The 17,399-nt window shown below is 54.2% G+C and overlaps 1 long non-coding RNA gene and 1 pseudogene across 1 annotated transcript in view; both read left to right on the forward strand.

Moving 5' to 3' along the window:
• The first annotated feature begins 8,568 nt into the window (after window positions 1-8,568).
• Window positions 8,569-10,776, forward strand: LOC134364513 (granzyme M-like; annotated as a pseudogene).
• An 867-nt stretch (window positions 10,777-11,643) lies between these two features.
• LOC134365250 (uncharacterized) overlaps window positions 11,644-17,399 on the forward strand; it is a 28,081-nt gene continuing 22,325 nt past the window's right edge. The window contains exon 1 of the long non-coding RNA XR_010021973.1: window positions 11,644-11,731. This is a non-coding gene — a long non-coding RNA (uncharacterized LOC134365250). The remainder of the gene's footprint in view (window positions 11,732-17,399) is intronic.

Here is a 17,399-nt window from a genome sequence, read left to right on the forward strand (position 1 = left end):
CAGAAAGAGACAGAGAAAGAGACAAACAGACAGAGAGAGACAGAGAGAGACACACAGAGACAGAGACAGAGATAGACACACACAGAGACAGAGAGGTCTCGATGACACTCGGGTCTCTGAATCACACATATGGGGGCTCACTGAGCATCGCCTTTCCAGGGCTTTAGCTGGGGTGGGGACCAGGCAGATGGCCTGCCCTGGGGAAGGTGTGGCCGGTGGAGAGGGGGGAGCAGGCTGGGCCTTAGATGGGGGTGCAGCCTCCGTCTCAGCCCCTTCATCTCCTCTCTGTCATCAGAGCCTTGGGGCTGGCAGGGACAGTCATTAGAACTGGAACGTTCTCTGTAGACAAACAAAGAAGACCACAGGAGGAGAGTTTGTACTGTGTTGGTATTTCCTCCCATGTCACTCACTGACTCAGGGGAATGTTAGATGGTGGACGAGCCTTGGAGGCACCTGCCTTCAGCAGCCCTGCCTGACCCAGCATCTACCCCATGGCCTGGCATTCTGAGTGTGGGGCGGGGGAGGAGAGGCATTGGGGGGATGGGGGGAGAGGAGGGAGGCCTGAAGCTGTCTGCAGAGCCCACCGCTTGCCTCTATTTTTATATCAGCGCCTGCTCATATCTGAGTCGTTAGATAAGCCAAGGCTTCCAGCCAGTGGGAAGACACCTAACGGCAGAGGATGAGGACCAAGGGAATAATTCATACGTGTGAATAGGAATTATAAAGCCGTCCCACTCTCTTATTAGGGCTCCTCGCCTGTTTAATTGCCAGGCACTTGTGTGGCTGCTGGCCAGGTGTGAGGCCTTACCGAGAGGGGAGTGGGCCAGGGTGACACCAGGGCCCTGGCACTGGCCAGAGACAGCCACAGGGAGGGAAGCCATGCTAATGGGCATTTACAAGGGACACCTGCAGAACAGGCTCCCAGAGGTCTTAGGGACACTGACAAGTGGCCTGTTCTTTTCTTTCCCCTCTCCTTGGGCGCCAAACATTGCTTGTGGCTCTGGTGGGCACCTACCATGGGAGAGAGACAAGAGCATCCAGGCCCGCTGGGAAGACCCCAGAGCCAGCCAGGCTCAGGCCAGCCAGGCCAGAGCTGTCCCCTCCTCCCATCCCCTTGCCCTTCCTCGTGGACACTGTCTCTCAGTGCTCAGGTGCCAGCTCCAGACACGCCAGGGAGCTCAGCCCACACTGTGCCCTCCAACCCTCCTGGGCAGGACTCCGACTGTCTTACCTCTACTGAACACACGCATGGCACTTGTGTGGCGAAGATGGCCTTGCCTGGAACTGCTTGAACACTCTCCTTTGGGTTCCAAATCCCTGACTTGGGTCTTGTTACTCTCAGGTGCTCCCTGAGAGCAGTGACCGAGTTTCTTATCATGAGGCTGTGGGAGCCCACACAGTGGGTCTCATGGCACCACTGCCCATTGTGAACTGGGTCCAGGGCTCTTTCCTCTGTGGCCAGGGGCTTAAGGAGCCATCTGCTCAGGAGGAGAGTGAGAAATATTCCCATTTAGCAGATGTGAAAAGTGAGGCTGACCACCGATGATGAAGTCACAGACTGCCGCTGTGTCAAGGAACCTGGGTCGCTAGCCTGCTTCTTTCTCCTCAGACATGGAAGGTCAGGGGTGTTCTGGTGGCAGGAAGGTGGGCAGATCTGGGGCAGGTTCCTTCCTGAGAGAGTGATAAGAGGGGACATTTTCCTCTAGATCCCCCCATGAGATCAGCGTTGGGGACCCGCCACCTTCCTCAAGCAGGTTTCCAGGTTTTCTCTCCTGTGAGTGGCCTCCTGCTGTTCTAGTTCATGCATGCAGGCCTGCCTGGTCCTCCTGACCAGACAGAAGTGCAGGGCTGGTCAGAGCCGGGACAGTAAGGAGGCTGTGGGCTGCGGGCTCCTGGGCTGGGCTCCCCCAACAGCTGGGCTGCATGCCCGCCTTAACCCGTGGCAGGCTCATCCTCTTGATGTCAGGGCTGCGGGCACACCCAGGCGCTGTGCCAGGCTTGGGGGCAGTGGAATTGCCAAGGGCAGGCTTAGATTTCCCTCTCCTTGCATGGCCAGGGCCTGAAGCCTGCCTGCTGATTTGTATGTCTTATTAGGTCCCAGGGACACCTGTGGCCTGGATGAGCCTCAGGGGTGGGGCCCACACCACTCTGCAGAGGGACCTTATCCCTGAACCTGGGCTGTGCTGGGGGGTCTCAGCCCAGCTGAGAGAGACCAGGCCACCGTTGCCTCCAGACAAAATGAGGATGGGCCTTCCCTGGGTGTTCCCCCCTGCCCTTGAGCCCACCCAGCTCCTCCTGCACCCCATACCTCTCTGTTCTGTGAATTAGCCCAGTTCAACCCCCAGTGGGGGATGGGGGCTGAATTGTTCTCTCCCCTTGGCAAACCGAGGCATGTTTACCAGGATGAGCAGCTCCTAACTCAACAGGGAGGGCTAGTCTGGGAATGGGGCACACTGGCCCTAGAGGGGTGGGTGGGGATCCGTGCAGGGCAGAGCCACCCCGTCCCTCTCGCAGGGCCCTGTTCAGCTGAGCTTTGGGCTGGAGGAACGTGCTCCTTTCTCCTCACCCAGCCTGACTGTGTGACGGTGGCTCCACCGTGTGCATGGGTGTGCACATGTGTGATGGGAATTCCAGGCATCTTCAGGCAGTAGGCCCCTTCACTTGCCACATTCACAGGATGGAGCGACCCCTGCCCAGGGTCCGGAGCTGGGACTGACTCTGCAGAGGCGCCTGAGCCGAACAGTGGGGGAGGTCGGCACCACCTTGGTGCCCACCTCCCTGAGCCTCTGAGCCCAGGTCAGGCCTAGCGAGCAGGGCTGATGGGGTTCACTTTTATTTCATCCTGTGTGACTCCTGAGCAGCTGCAGGCCACTGCAAGCCCTCCGCACCTCACTCCTCTCCATGGCTCCATGGCAGGGACAGCCATGCCATGACTAGTGCTCTCCCTAGGGCTGTGGCTTCAGCTGCAAAGCAAGAACCTTAGTCAGCTCCAGGGTCCCTCTTTGCCCCCAGCTCTGACATCCTGCCTGCAGTCGCTGATCCATAGCTGATCCTGGGCCTCTCTTGTGTGCGGGGGCTGTTCCCTTTGAACTTTGCTGCTTTAGGGACTCCGGTCTCAGGCCACGTCTATTTTTCTATCATGAAAAAGAGCCAATTGCAAAAACCTCTCCCCCATGGCATGGACAGGGCAGAAGGTAGTAAATGAGAGAAGAGCCAACCTTGGCAAGAACTGTACCCAGGAACTGGGGTGGGAGGGAGGATGGGGAGAGGGGCCGGGGCCAGGCACCCGTTCTGATGGAGGTGACCCAGGCACTACTTCTGAAAGGCCAGAGATGTCCGACACTCACCTCAGGACTTGGTTCTGTGATGTTCAAACACTCCATTCCTCCAATCTTTTGGTGAAGTCTGCCATATCCACAGATGTCTCGCGAGAATGGCTTTGTTTGTTTGCTTTGGGGAGTTGTTTGAGGATTTTTGGCAATCAAGGAAGGGGCTGAGGCTAGTGTCGGATGACACGGTGTAGACCAGAGGTGGCAGACCTGAGCCGAGAGGTAGCAGAGTGAGTGGTGTATGAGAATGTCCTGCTGGAGCCCGACAACTGCACAGGTATGAGGTGTGATAACATCAGAATGAGGAGTAATATCTGTCCTATTCTTAGCATAGTGCTTTGCACAGGTTAAGTGCTATATGCATGTTTGTTAAATGCATTTTTAAAAAGGTAACATTTTAAATACCTCCATGAGAGCTTTTTTAAAATAAACTTTTTTATTTTGGAAAGGTTTGAGATTTGCAGTAAAATGTGAGAAGTTGCTCTGGTACGACATAGCATTTCTTACCTCCTGTACCCAGTCCTCTGTTGTTAAGACCTTACCCTGGTACAGCCGCCACTCCAACCAACCTTGGCACTCAATGATTAACGAAATTTCGGGCTTCACTTGGGTTTCCACAGTTTTCCCATGAATGTCCTCTTTCTTTTCAGGATCCCATCTGCGCTGCATTTAGTTGTTGTGTTTTTTTAGTCTCCTCTAGTCTGTAACAGTTTCTCAGTCTGTCCTTGTTTCTCAAGACTTTGACAGTTTTGAGGTGTCTGGGTCAGGTACTTTGTAGAACATCCCTCAATGTGGGTCTATTTGATGTTTATCTACTGGTTAGACTGGGGTTATGGGTTTTTGGAAAGAACACTCAAGAGGCGAGACATCCTTCGCCTCGCACACTGTACGTGACATGTGCACGACATGCTGGGGATGTTTGCCTCATCACTTGGTGAAGGTGGTGGCTGCCAGGTCTCTGTCCTCATAAGCTACAAGTTTTCATTTCCCCTATAACATTCTTTAGAGCCCAGGCTTGAGGGGGAGTATGGGGGGCCTCTCAGAGGGAACGGGGCCAGTAGGACGGCTGAGTCCCCACAGCAGGATGGGGGTCCACTTGTTCCTGCTGCTGGGGCTGGCCCTAGGGGCACTGTCGGCAGACAAGCAGGAGCCCAGAGCCAGGAGCGCAGGTGGGGAAACTGAGGCCCAAAGCTTTGGTACCCAGAGGGTTCCATGGATGGGAAGAGCTGGTGCAGAGGCCCTAGCATTGGGTTGAGAACAGAAGCTTGGAAGGAATGTCACTGTCCTCAGAAGGGAACCAAGTAAAGAAACATTGGCTCCTCCAGAAAGAAGGAGGCAGCTTGTGGTGATTTAATACATCCTCCAAAATAAATTGTTAGGGAAAAGGCCAAGAGCAAAACAACCGGTCAAGGAAGCCCACAACTGTGTGAGAATTTCTCCCCTGACGGAATGTGTAAGAACTTGCTCGTATTTGCTGGAAATGTTTCTGGAAGAAGGCTCCAGAGAACGGGGCAGGGGATGGGGTGAGGGAGGGGGGAGTTTGACTTTTCACCAATGCAACTGGAACTTTTAAAATTTTGTGTCATCTGCATGGATTACCTAGTCCAAAACTATCAGCATGTTTTTAAAGTGTGGGGGGTGACTGCTGAGGGGAATGAGGTTTCTTTTGGCGGATAATAAAAACACTTTGGAATGAGTTTGATAACATTTTTTAGTTATGTCTGTGAACTCTCGGAAGACACCAGAGATTTCAGGTGGGTAAATTTATGGTACGTGAATTATAGCTCAAGAAAGCTGCTATAAAAATGTTTAAGTCAGGACTAGGGGCGAGGACAAGGCCTGATCAGGGGGCTTGGGTAGAGGTGAGGTGACTTCAGGAGAGATATTTAAAATATTTTTTCATTTTGACTTAATTCTGGTCTTACAGAAAAGTCACAGGAACTAAGCAAACAAAACCCACGTTCTCTTCCCCAGATTCCTCAAAAAGTTGTAAACATTTTGCCATGGCTGCGTTTTCACTGGGCAGGTGTGTGTATATGTAATTTATTTTTTCTGAGCCATTTGAGAGTGAGCTGCAGATACAGTGCCCTTCGTGCATAAATGCTCCAGTGTGTCTCTGCACAAGAGCACCTTCTCTTACATGACCACAGTGTGCTTCTCACCTTCAGTTCATTGAATTAATACAATGCTATGAGCTCATCAACACATCTTATTCAAATTCTGCCAATTGTCTCAATAATGTCCTTTACAGGAAAAGAAATGTCAAGGTGCAGGGTGCAGTTAGTGGTCACATTGTCTCCAGTCTCCTTACCACTCTGACAGTTTTTCCAGCTTCCCCTGGGCTTTGGGACTCTGGGATTCGCATGCACACTCTCCCTCCTGGTGGGGCTCAGGCCGTGCGTTGCCAGCAGGAACCACAGAGGGGTGTTGTGTCCTCGCTGTGCAGGGGCCTTTCTTCTTTTGTCTGTCCCCTTTCTGGCGATGTCCACCACTTGGTGACGCTTAGCAGGTGTCTTCAGAGTGAGACCATGAGTTTTCCCTCCATTGTCACCTTGAGATCTGAGGGTTTCCTGTGCTCCAGCTTCACCTGAGCGAGGACTTGGGGAAGATGTCAGCTGCTCACCAGCCTGTCCCTTTCTCCTCCCAAGAGGGCACGGGAGGCAGGAGCCATTATAACACACCCCATGTTGCAAATCAGGAAACCGAGGCTCAGCAAATGAGGCAGCCCACCCAGGATTGCCCAGCTGGGGGAGGGCTGAGCTGGGATTTGGCCTCAGCTGGCTGCCTCCCAAAGCCACAGATGTGGCCAGGATGGGGCGCCTGGGAGTGTGAGATGGAGGGAGGTGGGGAGTGGGCATCCCAGGATTTTGGCTGGGCTGGGTAAGAATGACTCTTTGATGAATTGGGGACCCAAGAAGATGGGCAGAAATGGGGATCCAACCATCCATTCGTGTATCTTTCTTCCTTCCTTCCATCCACATCCGTCATCCATCCAACATCCATCCATCATCTGTCCATCATCTGTCCAACATCCATCCATCATCGGTCCAACATCCATCCAACATCCATCCATCATCCATCCATAATCTGTCCAACATCCACCCATCATCCTTCCTTCCAGAGCACACCCTTTTCTAGGCCTGTGATGAACAAGACAGGCAGGACCCTGCCCTCATCTTGTGCATAGACTTGTGCTGAGCAAGTGTGTGTGTGCTGCTGTGTCTGGGAGGGGTTGGTGCTGGGAAGAGAGATGGGCAGAGTGAGGGCAGGCAGCTAGAGGAGGGGTGAGGGGCCTCTCTGAGAAGATTCCTGAGTAGATACCAAGTGAAGAAGCCAGACATGGGGACGTGGGGGGGAAAGGTGCTCCAGGCAGCTGGGATGGCACGTGCAAAGCCCTGACACGGCAACAAGGGTGGCAGCTAGAGGAGCAGCAGGGGCCCTGCGTGGCTGGTGTGGAGTCAGGGGGAGAGGGCCAAAGGCTGCAGGGCCATGTGGGTCTTGTGGGTTCATGGGTCACTGGGAATTTGGATTTTCAAAGCATGATGGGAAAGCATAGGAAGATATTGAGCTGATTTACATTAAATTTTTTATCAATCTTTTAAAATTCATGATTGGCCTAAAATTAAGTTTTATAACAGCTGTATTGAGAAATAATTCATGTACTATATAATTCACCCACTTGAAGTGCACACTTGGGGCTGGCTGGCTAACTCAGTTGGTTAGAGTGTGGTGCTGACACCACCAATGTCCAGGGTTAGATCCCTGTACCAGCCAGCCACCAAAAGAAATACAGTGTACAATTCTTTGAATTTTAATACATTCGCACAGGTGGGAAACCATCCCTTATCTCATTCTAGGACATTGTTATTGCCCCCAAAAGAAACCCCAACCCCATCAACAGTCACTCTTTGTCCCCTCCCCCAGCCCAGACAACCAGGAATCCACTTTCTGTCTGTGTGGATCAGCCTGTTCTGGACATTTCATGTAAATGGAGTCACACACTATGTGGCCTTTTGGGTCTGGCATCTGTCACTGAGCATGCTGTGTTCAGGGTCCACCTGCATTGTAGCGTGTGTCAGAGCATCGTTCCTTTTCATGGCTGAGTAATGTTCTGGTGTGTGGATGTACCATGTTGTGTTTGTCCACTCATCCGTCAATGGGGTTGTTTTCACCTCTTGGTGATTATTATGAATTGTGCTGCTGTGAACATTCATGTACACGTTTTTGTGTGGATGGACGTTTTCATTTCTCTTGGGTAATACCTAGGATCAGGATTGCTGGTCACACAGTAACCGTGTTTAACATTTGAGGAACTGCCACGCTGTTTCCACAGCGCCTGGGCCATGTTACATTACATCCACTGGCGTGAAGGTCCAGTTTCTCCACTGGTTTACATTTCAAAGGACTCCTCTGGCTGCTGAGTAGGGTCTGGGCTATGGTACCCAGGGGGACCTGTGGGCGGGGGATCAGGATAAGGGACAGGAGGGATAGAGGGTGACCCCAAGTGTCAGCCCGAAAGTTTCAGGGAGCACTGGGGATTTTATCAAATAAAAATCTGTGTGGGTCCAAGACCTCACACAGGCCTGCAGGAGGAGGGTCATGGCAGGAGTAGGGGTGCCTACTGTTGCTTCGCCTCCCATGGATTTGTCACCCCTTTCCCCCTGGGTGACGGAGCCAACAAAGATTACTCAAAGCCCATCTCTTCTGAGAAGTGAGAAGCCCCGAAAAGGGGTTAATCTCCCAGAGCCCTCAAGATAGAGGCATTCCTTCCATTTGGGAAATTAACTCCGAATTGGGGTTCTCTTCCCACATTTATTCTCCAGACCAGGAAATTACAGGAAGAGAACATAGGTGGGGGTTTTGCTAAATACAGTTTAACAAGTTTAACAATAGAAGCTGGTAACATTCAGACAAGGTGACCTTCCATAATGCAGTTTGCAACAAAAGCTTGATTTTAGCAAACATTCTCTTCTTACAGCAATTTCCCAGTATCTTTACATATCAATTGGTAACCTGTCTGTCTTTGAGCCAGCAACCTTGCTGTGTTACAATTCTTTATCTTACAACAGAGACTATATAGCTTTGGGAAGATTTCCTGTCCTTTGCAAGGTCAATATTTGAAACTGCAAGGCTTTGGAAAACCAGGCCCTGTGAAGTACAATTGCTTTTATGCATACTTCACACCTAACCTGGCTCTTTCTGCTGCCTCCCAGTAGGGAACATGTTGGAGGCTCAGATCATTGGGGGTCACAAGGCTGCCCCCCACTCATGCCCATACATGGCTTCACTGCAGAAAGCTGGCTCTCACCTGTGCTGGGGGGTCCTCGTGCACCGCCAGTGGGTGCTGACAGCTGCCCACTGCCTGGCCAAGCCGTGAATAGTCCTACCTGGCCACTCTGTCTCCCTAGGCACCCCAGGAATCCACCCCATGGTGCCCATTCTCACCAGGGGGGTGGGTCCTGAGAGATTTAAGCCATTTGTGGGGCCTTCCCTTCCCCGGGGACAGCTGAGGTGTGCATATGTGACATTAGGCTGCAGGGATTCCTGGGGAAGTTTCATCTGCAACAAGAAGCACAGGATGGCTGTCTCCTACCTGGACCAAGTGGGGCCACTGTCACACTGCCACCTGTGACCTTGAGGAGAAAGCTGGCCTGCAAGGTGGCAGAGACATGTACCTCTAGACTGACCAATAATAAAGACCCAAGATCAAACTGAAGAAACAAAAGGGGATTTGTTGGGTACTGTAACTCAAAAGTGTGGGAGGAGATGGCTTCAGGTGCAGCTTGATCCAGGTGCTCAAGTGAGGTACTCGGTTCTCCTGTCTTCCCTTTCAGCCACATTATCAGGAAGGCTCTTTCACATAGTGGCAAGGACGGACCCCTTAAGTCATGTGGAAAGAAAGCTTGTTTCTCTATAGTTTGGGCAAAGTTTTGAGGATGGGCACATGCCAACTTCTGAACAAATTAATGTGGTTGAGGCTGGAGCCATCTGTGAGGGGAGATCCTGCAGCTGGTTTTCCAGAAGCCCCAGGGTGAAGGTTGGCATTTTTGGACACACAGCTCCTGCCCTGGGGCCAGGGCTGGGTGGGAATTGGAGTAGGGAAGGCTTCCTGGAGGGTGCGGGTTGAGAAGACATACGGAAATGCCTGGCAAGGGGTCCTGCCGGTGTGTGTGTGGGCTGGGGGGTGGCAGCAAGTCCTCGGCCCTATTGTGAGTGATGCACAGGGGGCCAGGGCTGCATGCAGCAGGGGTCACCCAAGCAGGGCCAGCCATCTACACCCTGATTCCCACTACTCACAGGATGGAACTGCTGAGGCTGGTACTGGGGCTGCACCACCTCCACGGCCTCCGTCTCACCTTCCACATCGGGAGGGCCATCCAACACCCTGACTACAAGCTGGCCCCAGACCTGGAGAACGATCTCACGCTGCTTAAGGTGCTGGGGGGACAGGGAAGGGGAACTGAGAGCTTGCTCCTCCCCCAGTCATACCTCACTCACCTGCCCCTCCTGTCTGTCACCTGCAGCTGGACGGGAAGGTGAAGCCCAGCAGGACAATTCAGCCCCTGGCCCTGCCTAGAAGACCCCAGGCCATGGTGGTGGGAGATCGGTGCTGCGTGGCCAGCTGGGGGCTGACCCCCCAGGGCAGGCAGTTGGCCTAGTTCCTGTGGGAGCTGGACGTCTGCATGCTGGATGCCAGGATGTGCAATAATAGTCATTTGTGACATGACAGCATTACCCCTCACTTGGTCTGCCTGGCTGCTGACTCCAACAACCAAGCCGGTTGCAAGGTGATAGGTGCGGGGCCGGGGGGGGGGGACAGCCTGGCCTGGCAGGGAGGCCATGGGCTCCACTGTCTGCACCCACAGCAGCCCGTGGCCAGGATGGTGACCCAGGCAATCCCTGTCACTCCCATCCTCTGGGGAGTCCTGGAGGGTGGCATCAGCCCCATTTGTCAGATGCAGGAACAGAGGCACAGAGTTAACAAACTTGCCCAAGGTCACACAGTCCGGGAGCCGTAGCACTGTGGTGTGAACCCCAGCACGAAAGATGATCTGGGCACAGAGTACCGCATGTGCAAAGGCCCTGGGGTGGGAAGAAGAAGCCGATAGCATTCAAAGGACAATAAGGAAGGAGGGAGGAGGGGATGCGTGTGGGGCTTGTGAATAGCCTCAAGTGTCTTACCAAGCCCTGGGGATAACCAGGCTCCAGCTGGGGTACCTTGGCCACCCTCCAGTGGGCACAGAGGCTAATCCATGCTCTGTCCTTCCAGCAGGGTGACTCAGGCGGGACCCTGGTGTGTGGCAAAGGCCGACTAGCTGGGATACTGTCCTTCAGCTCCAAGACCTGCACTGATGTTTTCATGCCTCCCGTGGCCACGACTGTGGCCCCCTATGTGTCCTGGATCCAGAAGATCATTGGCCACTGGCCGTCCCAGCCTCTGGCTTGATGCTCTGGGGCAACAGGACTAGCAGGAGCCACAGGGGAGGGGCAAGGAGGGGACTGGGACTGTCTTGGGGTGGGGAGCAATAAACTATGGTAAAGAAACCGGCTGAGCCTGCCTGGATTCTGACCCCACCTCTGCCCATGCGGAGCTGTGGCCTTGGGGGAGACTCAGTTTCCCCGCTTATAAAATGGAAGTGGCTTCTCCTCAAGCTTCTCCTGGGAAGGGCTCAGCATCAGGGGAGCTAGAGGCGCCTTCAGCCCGCCTGCTGGGCGGTCCTCCCATTCAGCGAGCGAGCACTTGTGTGTTGGGGGTGCTGGGCACCGGGGCACAGGACTCGTTTAACCAGGGTGGGGGAGGCACCAAACAAAATGTCCCAGAATCTTCCTTATTAACACCCTTATTGAGATATAATTCACTACCGTATGATTCACCCACAGAAGGTGTGCGATTCAGTAGGTTTTAGTATATTTAGAGTTGTGCAACCATCACATCTAGTTCCAGAACATTCCGTCACCTTCACACAAACGACGACACCGTAACCACTCTTCAGCATACATTTCCTTCTTACTTTGTAACTTTTTGAAAGAAACAAGTAAGAAATGCACCAGGCTCCCGCCCATCCTGGGAGGCCCCGCCCCCGTATCCTAGCAGCGCCGCGACTCGCCTCTCCAGCCTGGGAGCGCGGCACCCCGGGAACACGTTCCGCCATCGCCCCGCCTCCGTAGCGCGAGCCTGGCCAAGCCGGCGCGTGCGCAGGCGGGCGTCCGGCGTGCCCCAAGCGCGCCCCGCCCCGCGGCACGGCCCTGCGTGCGCGCTCCCGGCCGCGCCCCCGCCGGTTCTTATATCCGAGGCTCAGCGACGGGCGCGTGGAGGTAGAGCGTGGACAGCGACGAGATGGTATTGCTTCTCATGCTGCTGGCGCTTGCGCTGCCCGGCGTCTGCGGAGACTCCGCGACCGGTGAGGAGGGGCCGGGGGTCGGGGGTACTGGGGAGCCGGGAGCCGGGGTCGGGGGACGAGCAGGGTGGGGCCACCGGTTCGTAGGGTCTCGACCCGAAGGCCCTGGGATGGCAGCCCCCGACCCGGAGGGCCCAGGGGGTGAGCAGCAGCTCCCGACCCGGACGGTCTTTTGGGCAGGGGCGGCTCTGGAGGTGAGAGGATGGCCCTGGAGAGTTCCTGGGGGTGGCAGCAGTGCTTGGGAGTGAAGTCCCCGAGGTTTCGGAGGGCCCTACGGGTTCCCAAGCGGAGCTTTTCCTCAGGTATCACTGAGGTGCCTCTTTCCTGGTGTCTGTAAGTGTGAAGCCCTGGGCTTGCTGGTGGGTGGGGGTCCCTGGCCGAGGTGGAAGGTCGAGGAACTAACCTGACCCCTGGGAGACGGCACACGGAGGCGGCCCACCTGCCTTTCCCCGCGGTCAGCGGGAGGGAGGTCCCAAGTCTGGGTCCTTGGATTTTACGTTTGGACTGGAGCCAGGGGTCAGAGGCCTGTCTAGTGCCTGCTCAACCCACCCTCCCGTGGACTGGGTCCCGCAGGGCCTGGGGAGGAGACCTGAGGGATGGACCACGAGGGGTGGCACGCCCTGCCTGCGGGTGTCAGGGCAAGAGACTTTCCCCCAACCCCAGGACTCCCTGGGGCACTGCATGGTTGGTCCTGCCATAAGAATGGGCTGTTGTCCTCCAGTGGGCGCTGGGACCAAGTGTGTGTAAACAGCCCTTGAAAGTGTCAACCCTGGGGCCTGGACCGGTTTATCATTCTTCGCGGGATTTAGCCCCAGCGTCTTGCCCCAGTATGCACCTGCCCCGAGTTTCCTCCAGAACCCGAATCCCGTGTTAGGCTCCAGTGAAGGGCCCTGCCTGCGCGGGGAGGCAGGAACTCCCAGAGTTTGAAGCATGTTGCTCTCTCTTATTTTGTCTCATTTGGGGGCATATAAGAAGATGGCATCTAGCCCACCTTTTACAAGTGGGGAAACTGAGGCCCGGGAGGGGAGTTGAGGTGTTCCAGGGTCACAGTGAAGTTGCTTTGGGCACCCGGTTCAGAGCAGGGAATGTTGAGAGCTGTTTTTAGCAGACTCCCATGGCCTCTGGGTCTCAGTGCTGTGCACAGGACTGGGCCATGTTTTGAGGGTGGGCACTCGTGGTGTAGAGACTGCTCATGGGAAAATGGATTGGAGTAAGCAAGACAGCCTGTCTTCTGCTTGATAGAAATTTTTTTCTTTTATTGAGACCCCAGTTTGGTTCTAGGTTAAAAATTCATAGGGACAGACACATAGGGAGCCAAGTGTAGAAGCAGAGGTCTGGGGGCTCTTGGAGAGGTGGGAGCGGCCTGAGTCTGGTCAGCTGTCCTGAGCAGGGAACCGCAGGGCCAGGGAGGGGCTGCCTCTTGTAGGAGCTTCACCATGTCCATCTCCTCTTCCTCGTAATCAGAATGGCCTTTTGTTGAATGCCTCTTGGTCAGGGAGTAAGGTAGTAAGGCAGCTCTCTGGAAGACACAGAGCCTCGGCGAGGTAAGTGTAGGACGTGAGCTGCTGCAGGAAGAACTGGACTCCTCTGGGTTTCAGGCCCAGCACAGGCTTCCCATGCCGAGTTCGTTTGGATAGACTAGTAGGTAAAGGATGTTGGTCTTCCCCTGTCAGCTGTCACACGCAGTTGGTGGTTCTGTTCCATTTGCAGCAGGGACGGAGAAGGGTTTCTGCTGAGCACAAACCTGAGCACTCAGGTAAATGATCTTTGGATCTTCCCTGGGTTTGACCACCACAGCTCCAGTCCAGGAAGCCATTGGGGTCTGTGCCATGTGTTGGGGGCCATCCACGCACAGTCCCACCGTGCAGCAAGGTGTGACTGTGGTGAGGATGTCTGAATCGGGCTGGGTGTGTGTTTGAGTTTTGTTTTCCATTTTTACTCTTAACAGCTCCACGTTTCAAAGGACTCTTGCAAAGATCTGAAAGGCTGGGTCACCCATGGGTGAGACCATGGGTGCATGTGGGGGGCCTGTGCCCATGGGCGCAGCTGGCGGGGGGGTGGGAGCTGGCCCGTTGGTGCAGCCGGTGGACACTCTTGTTTTCTCTGAGGGGACTACTGACCATGTTTCCCCATCCTGGCCAGGGCAGCTCTCAAGAACTGTGATGTGGGGATGTCTGCTGAGGCAAGTCCCCCCCAGGTTTGCTAGCTGAGGTCCTAAGGGCCTGTGGGGACTGGGCCCATGGGTGCAGTTGGAGGTGGGCTGGGCCTGAAGGTGCAGTTGGGTAGGGGCTGGGCTTGTGGGTGCAGTTGTGAGGCTTCGTTTGTGGGTGCACTTTCAGGGGGCCTGGACCCATGGGTCCACTTTTGGAGTTATGGGTCCACAGGTACAGTTTGGTGGGGACTGGGCCTGTGGGTGCGGTTGGGTTGGGGCTGTACCCGTGAGGGCACTTTTCTGAGGGCTGAGCCAGTGGTTGCAGTTGGGGGTGGCTGGGCTGGTGGTAGTGCTTTGGTGGGGGCTGGGCCCATGGTAGTGCCTTGGGGGGGCAGGGCCTGTGTGTGTGCTTTGAGGGGGACTGGACATGTGAGTACAGTTGAGGGGGCTGGATCTGCGGGTGCAGTTGTGGGGGACTGGACCTGCGGGTGCACCTTTGTGAGGGCTGGGCATGTGGGTAGAGTTAGGTGGGAGCTGGGCCCCTCCCTGCGCGCACTTGGGTTGGGCTTGGGCGCATGGGTGTGCTTTGGGGGGTGCTGGCCCTATGATGCCATTGGGTGGGGCATGGCCCGTGGGTACATATAGGTAGGACCTGGGCCCGTGGGTGCAGTTGGGTGGGGGGTGGCAGCTGTGAGTGTAGTTGAGTGGAGCTGGGCCCGTGGGTGCAGTTGGGCAGTTCTGGACACTCGGGTGCAGTTGGTGGGCCTGGGCCAGCTGGTACAGTTGAGTGGGAGCTGGGCCTGTGGGTGCAGATGGAGTTCGTGCATACACTTTGGGAGGCCTGGACCCATGGGTTCGTGTTCGGAGGTATATGTTCATGGGTACGGTTTGGTGGGGGCTGGGCCTGTGGGTACAGTTGTGTGGGGGCTGGGCCAATAGGTTCACTTTTTGGGGTGCTGGACCCATGGGTGCAGTTGGCGGGGACTAGGCTCCTGGCTACACTTCTGTGGGAGCTTGGCCTGTGGGTGCAGTTGGGTGGGGGCGAGGGCTGAGCGTGCACTTGGGTGGGGGTTGGGCAGGCAGGTGTGGTTTGGGGGCGGTGGCCCTGTGGATGCTGTTGGGTGGGGCAGGGCCCATGGGTGCACTTTTTGGGGTGCTGGGCCTGTGGGTAGAGTTGGCGGGGACTGGGCTCCGGGCTGCAGTTCTTTGGGAGCTTGGCCCGTGGGTGCAGCTGGGTGGGGGCTGGGTCCGAGGGTATAGTGTTGGGGGCCACAGCTCCTGTATGTACTCCTAGGGGTCTGGACCCATGGATTCCTTGGGCGGTGCTGGGCCCATGGGTGCTTTTGGGGGAGGGCTGTGACAGAGGGTTCTGTGCCCGTGGGTGTCATTGGGACTGACTGGCCTGTAGGTGCAGTTGGGTGTGAGATGGGCCTGTGGGTGCACTTTGGTAGTGTGGGGACCATGGGTGCAGTTGGGGTGTTGGGCTCAGGGGTGCAGCTTGGGGGGTAGCCGTGTGCCTGTGGATGTACCTGGGGGTGTCCTGGGCCTGTGCGTGCACTTGCGTGGGGGCAGGGCCTGTGGGTATACTTTTGGGGAAGCTGGGCCCATGGGTGCACTTTTTGGGGTGCCAGGCTCGTGGGTGCAGTTGGCGGGGGCTGGGCTCCTGGCTGCACTTCTGCGGGGGCTTGGCCTGTGAATGCAGTTGGGTGGGGTGCTGCGGCCATGGGTACAGTTGGTGGGGGGTGGGGCCCATGGGTGCAGTTGCGTAGGGGCTGAGCCCTTGGGTGTACTTTGGCAAGGTTGTGTCCTTGGGGGTGCTTTGAGGGAGGCTTGGCCTGTGGGGTTACTTTGGTGGGGAGTGGCCCTGTGGGTGCATTGGGGGGCACTGGGACTGTAGGTGTAGTTAGGTGGGGGCTGGGCCTGTGGGTGCACTTTGGTGGGGGGCTGGGTTAAGACTAGAGATAGAAATTTGGGGGTCTTTGGCATATAGGAGGTGTTTAAAGTAATGAGACTAAATGACAGCACAAGTCAGAGGTATGGTCCTGATGGGGGCGGGGCGCCGGGCCAATAGTCCTCCTGAACCCGCCCTGTCCTCTTATTAGGTTTTTGATTCTACCACAGGGAAGAATTCAAGGGCAGAGTCATGGTAGAAAGTGTGAACTAGTTTATTTATTTTTTATTTTTATTTTTTTCCTTTGTTTCTTTTTCTTTTTTTCTTTTTTCTTTTTTTTGCATTGTCTTTTTTTTTTTTTAAATTTTATTTTGTCGATATACATTGTGGCTGATTATTGCTCCCCATCACCAAAACCTCCCTCCCTTCTCCCTCCCCCCCAACAATGTCCTTTCTGTTTGCTTGTCGTATCAACTTCAAATAATTGTGGTTCTTATATCTTCTTCCCCCCCCCCCCCCCGGTTTGTGTGTGTGTGTGTGTGTGTGTGTGTGTGTGAATTTATATATTAATTTTTAGCTCCCACCAATAAGTGAGAACATGTGGTATTTCTCTTTCTGTGCCTGACTTGTTTCACTTAATATAATTCTCTCAAGGTCCATCCATGTTGTTGCAAATGGCAGTATTTCATTCGTTTTTATAGCTGAGTAGTATTCCATTGTGTAGATGTACCACATTTTCCGTATCCACTCATCTGATGATGGGCATTTGGGCTGGTTCCAACTCTTGGCTATTGTAAAGAGTGCTGCGATAAACATTGGGAAACAGGTATACCTTCGACTTGATGATTTCCATTCCTCTGGGTATATTCCCAACAGTGGGATAGCTGGGTCGTATGGTAGATCTATCTGCAATTGTTTGAGGAACCTCCATACCATTTTCCATAGAGGCTGCACCATTTTGCAGTCCCACCAACAATGTATGAGAGTTCCTTTTTCTCCACAGCCTCGCCAGCATTTATCGTTCATAGTCTTTTGGATTTTAGCCATCCTAACTGGGGTTAGATGGTATCTCAATGTGGTTTTGATTTGCATTTCCCGGATGCTGAGTGATGTTGAGCATTTTTTCATATGTCTGTTGGCCATTTGTATATCTTCCTTAGAGAAATGCCTACTTAGCTCTTTTGCCCATTTTTTAATCGGGTTGCTTGTTTTCTTCTTGTACAGTTGTTTGAGTTCCTTATATATTCTGGATATTAATCCTTTGTCAGATATATATTTTGCAAATATTTTCTCCCACTCTGTTGGTTGTCTTTTAACTCTTTTAATTGTTTCTTTTGCTGTGCAGAAGCTTTTTAGTTTGATATAATCCCATTTGTTTATTTTTCCTTTGGTTGCCCGTGCTTTAGATGTCGTATTCATGAAGTCTGTGCCCAGTCCTATTTCCTGAAGTGTTTCTCCTATGTTTTCTTTAAGAAGTTTTAATGTTTCAGGGTGTATATTTAAATCCTTAATCCATTTTGAGTTGATTTTAGTATACGGCGAAAGGTATGGATCTAGTTTCATTCTCCTGCATATGGATATCCAGTTATCCCAACACCATTTGCTGAAGAGGCAGTCCCTTCCCCAGT

This window comes from Cynocephalus volans, chromosome 16, assembly GCF_027409185.1.
Source record: "Cynocephalus volans isolate mCynVol1 chromosome 16, mCynVol1.pri, whole genome shotgun sequence".
NCBI classification, from domain to species: domain Eukaryota; kingdom Metazoa; phylum Chordata; class Mammalia; order Dermoptera; family Cynocephalidae; genus Cynocephalus; species Cynocephalus volans.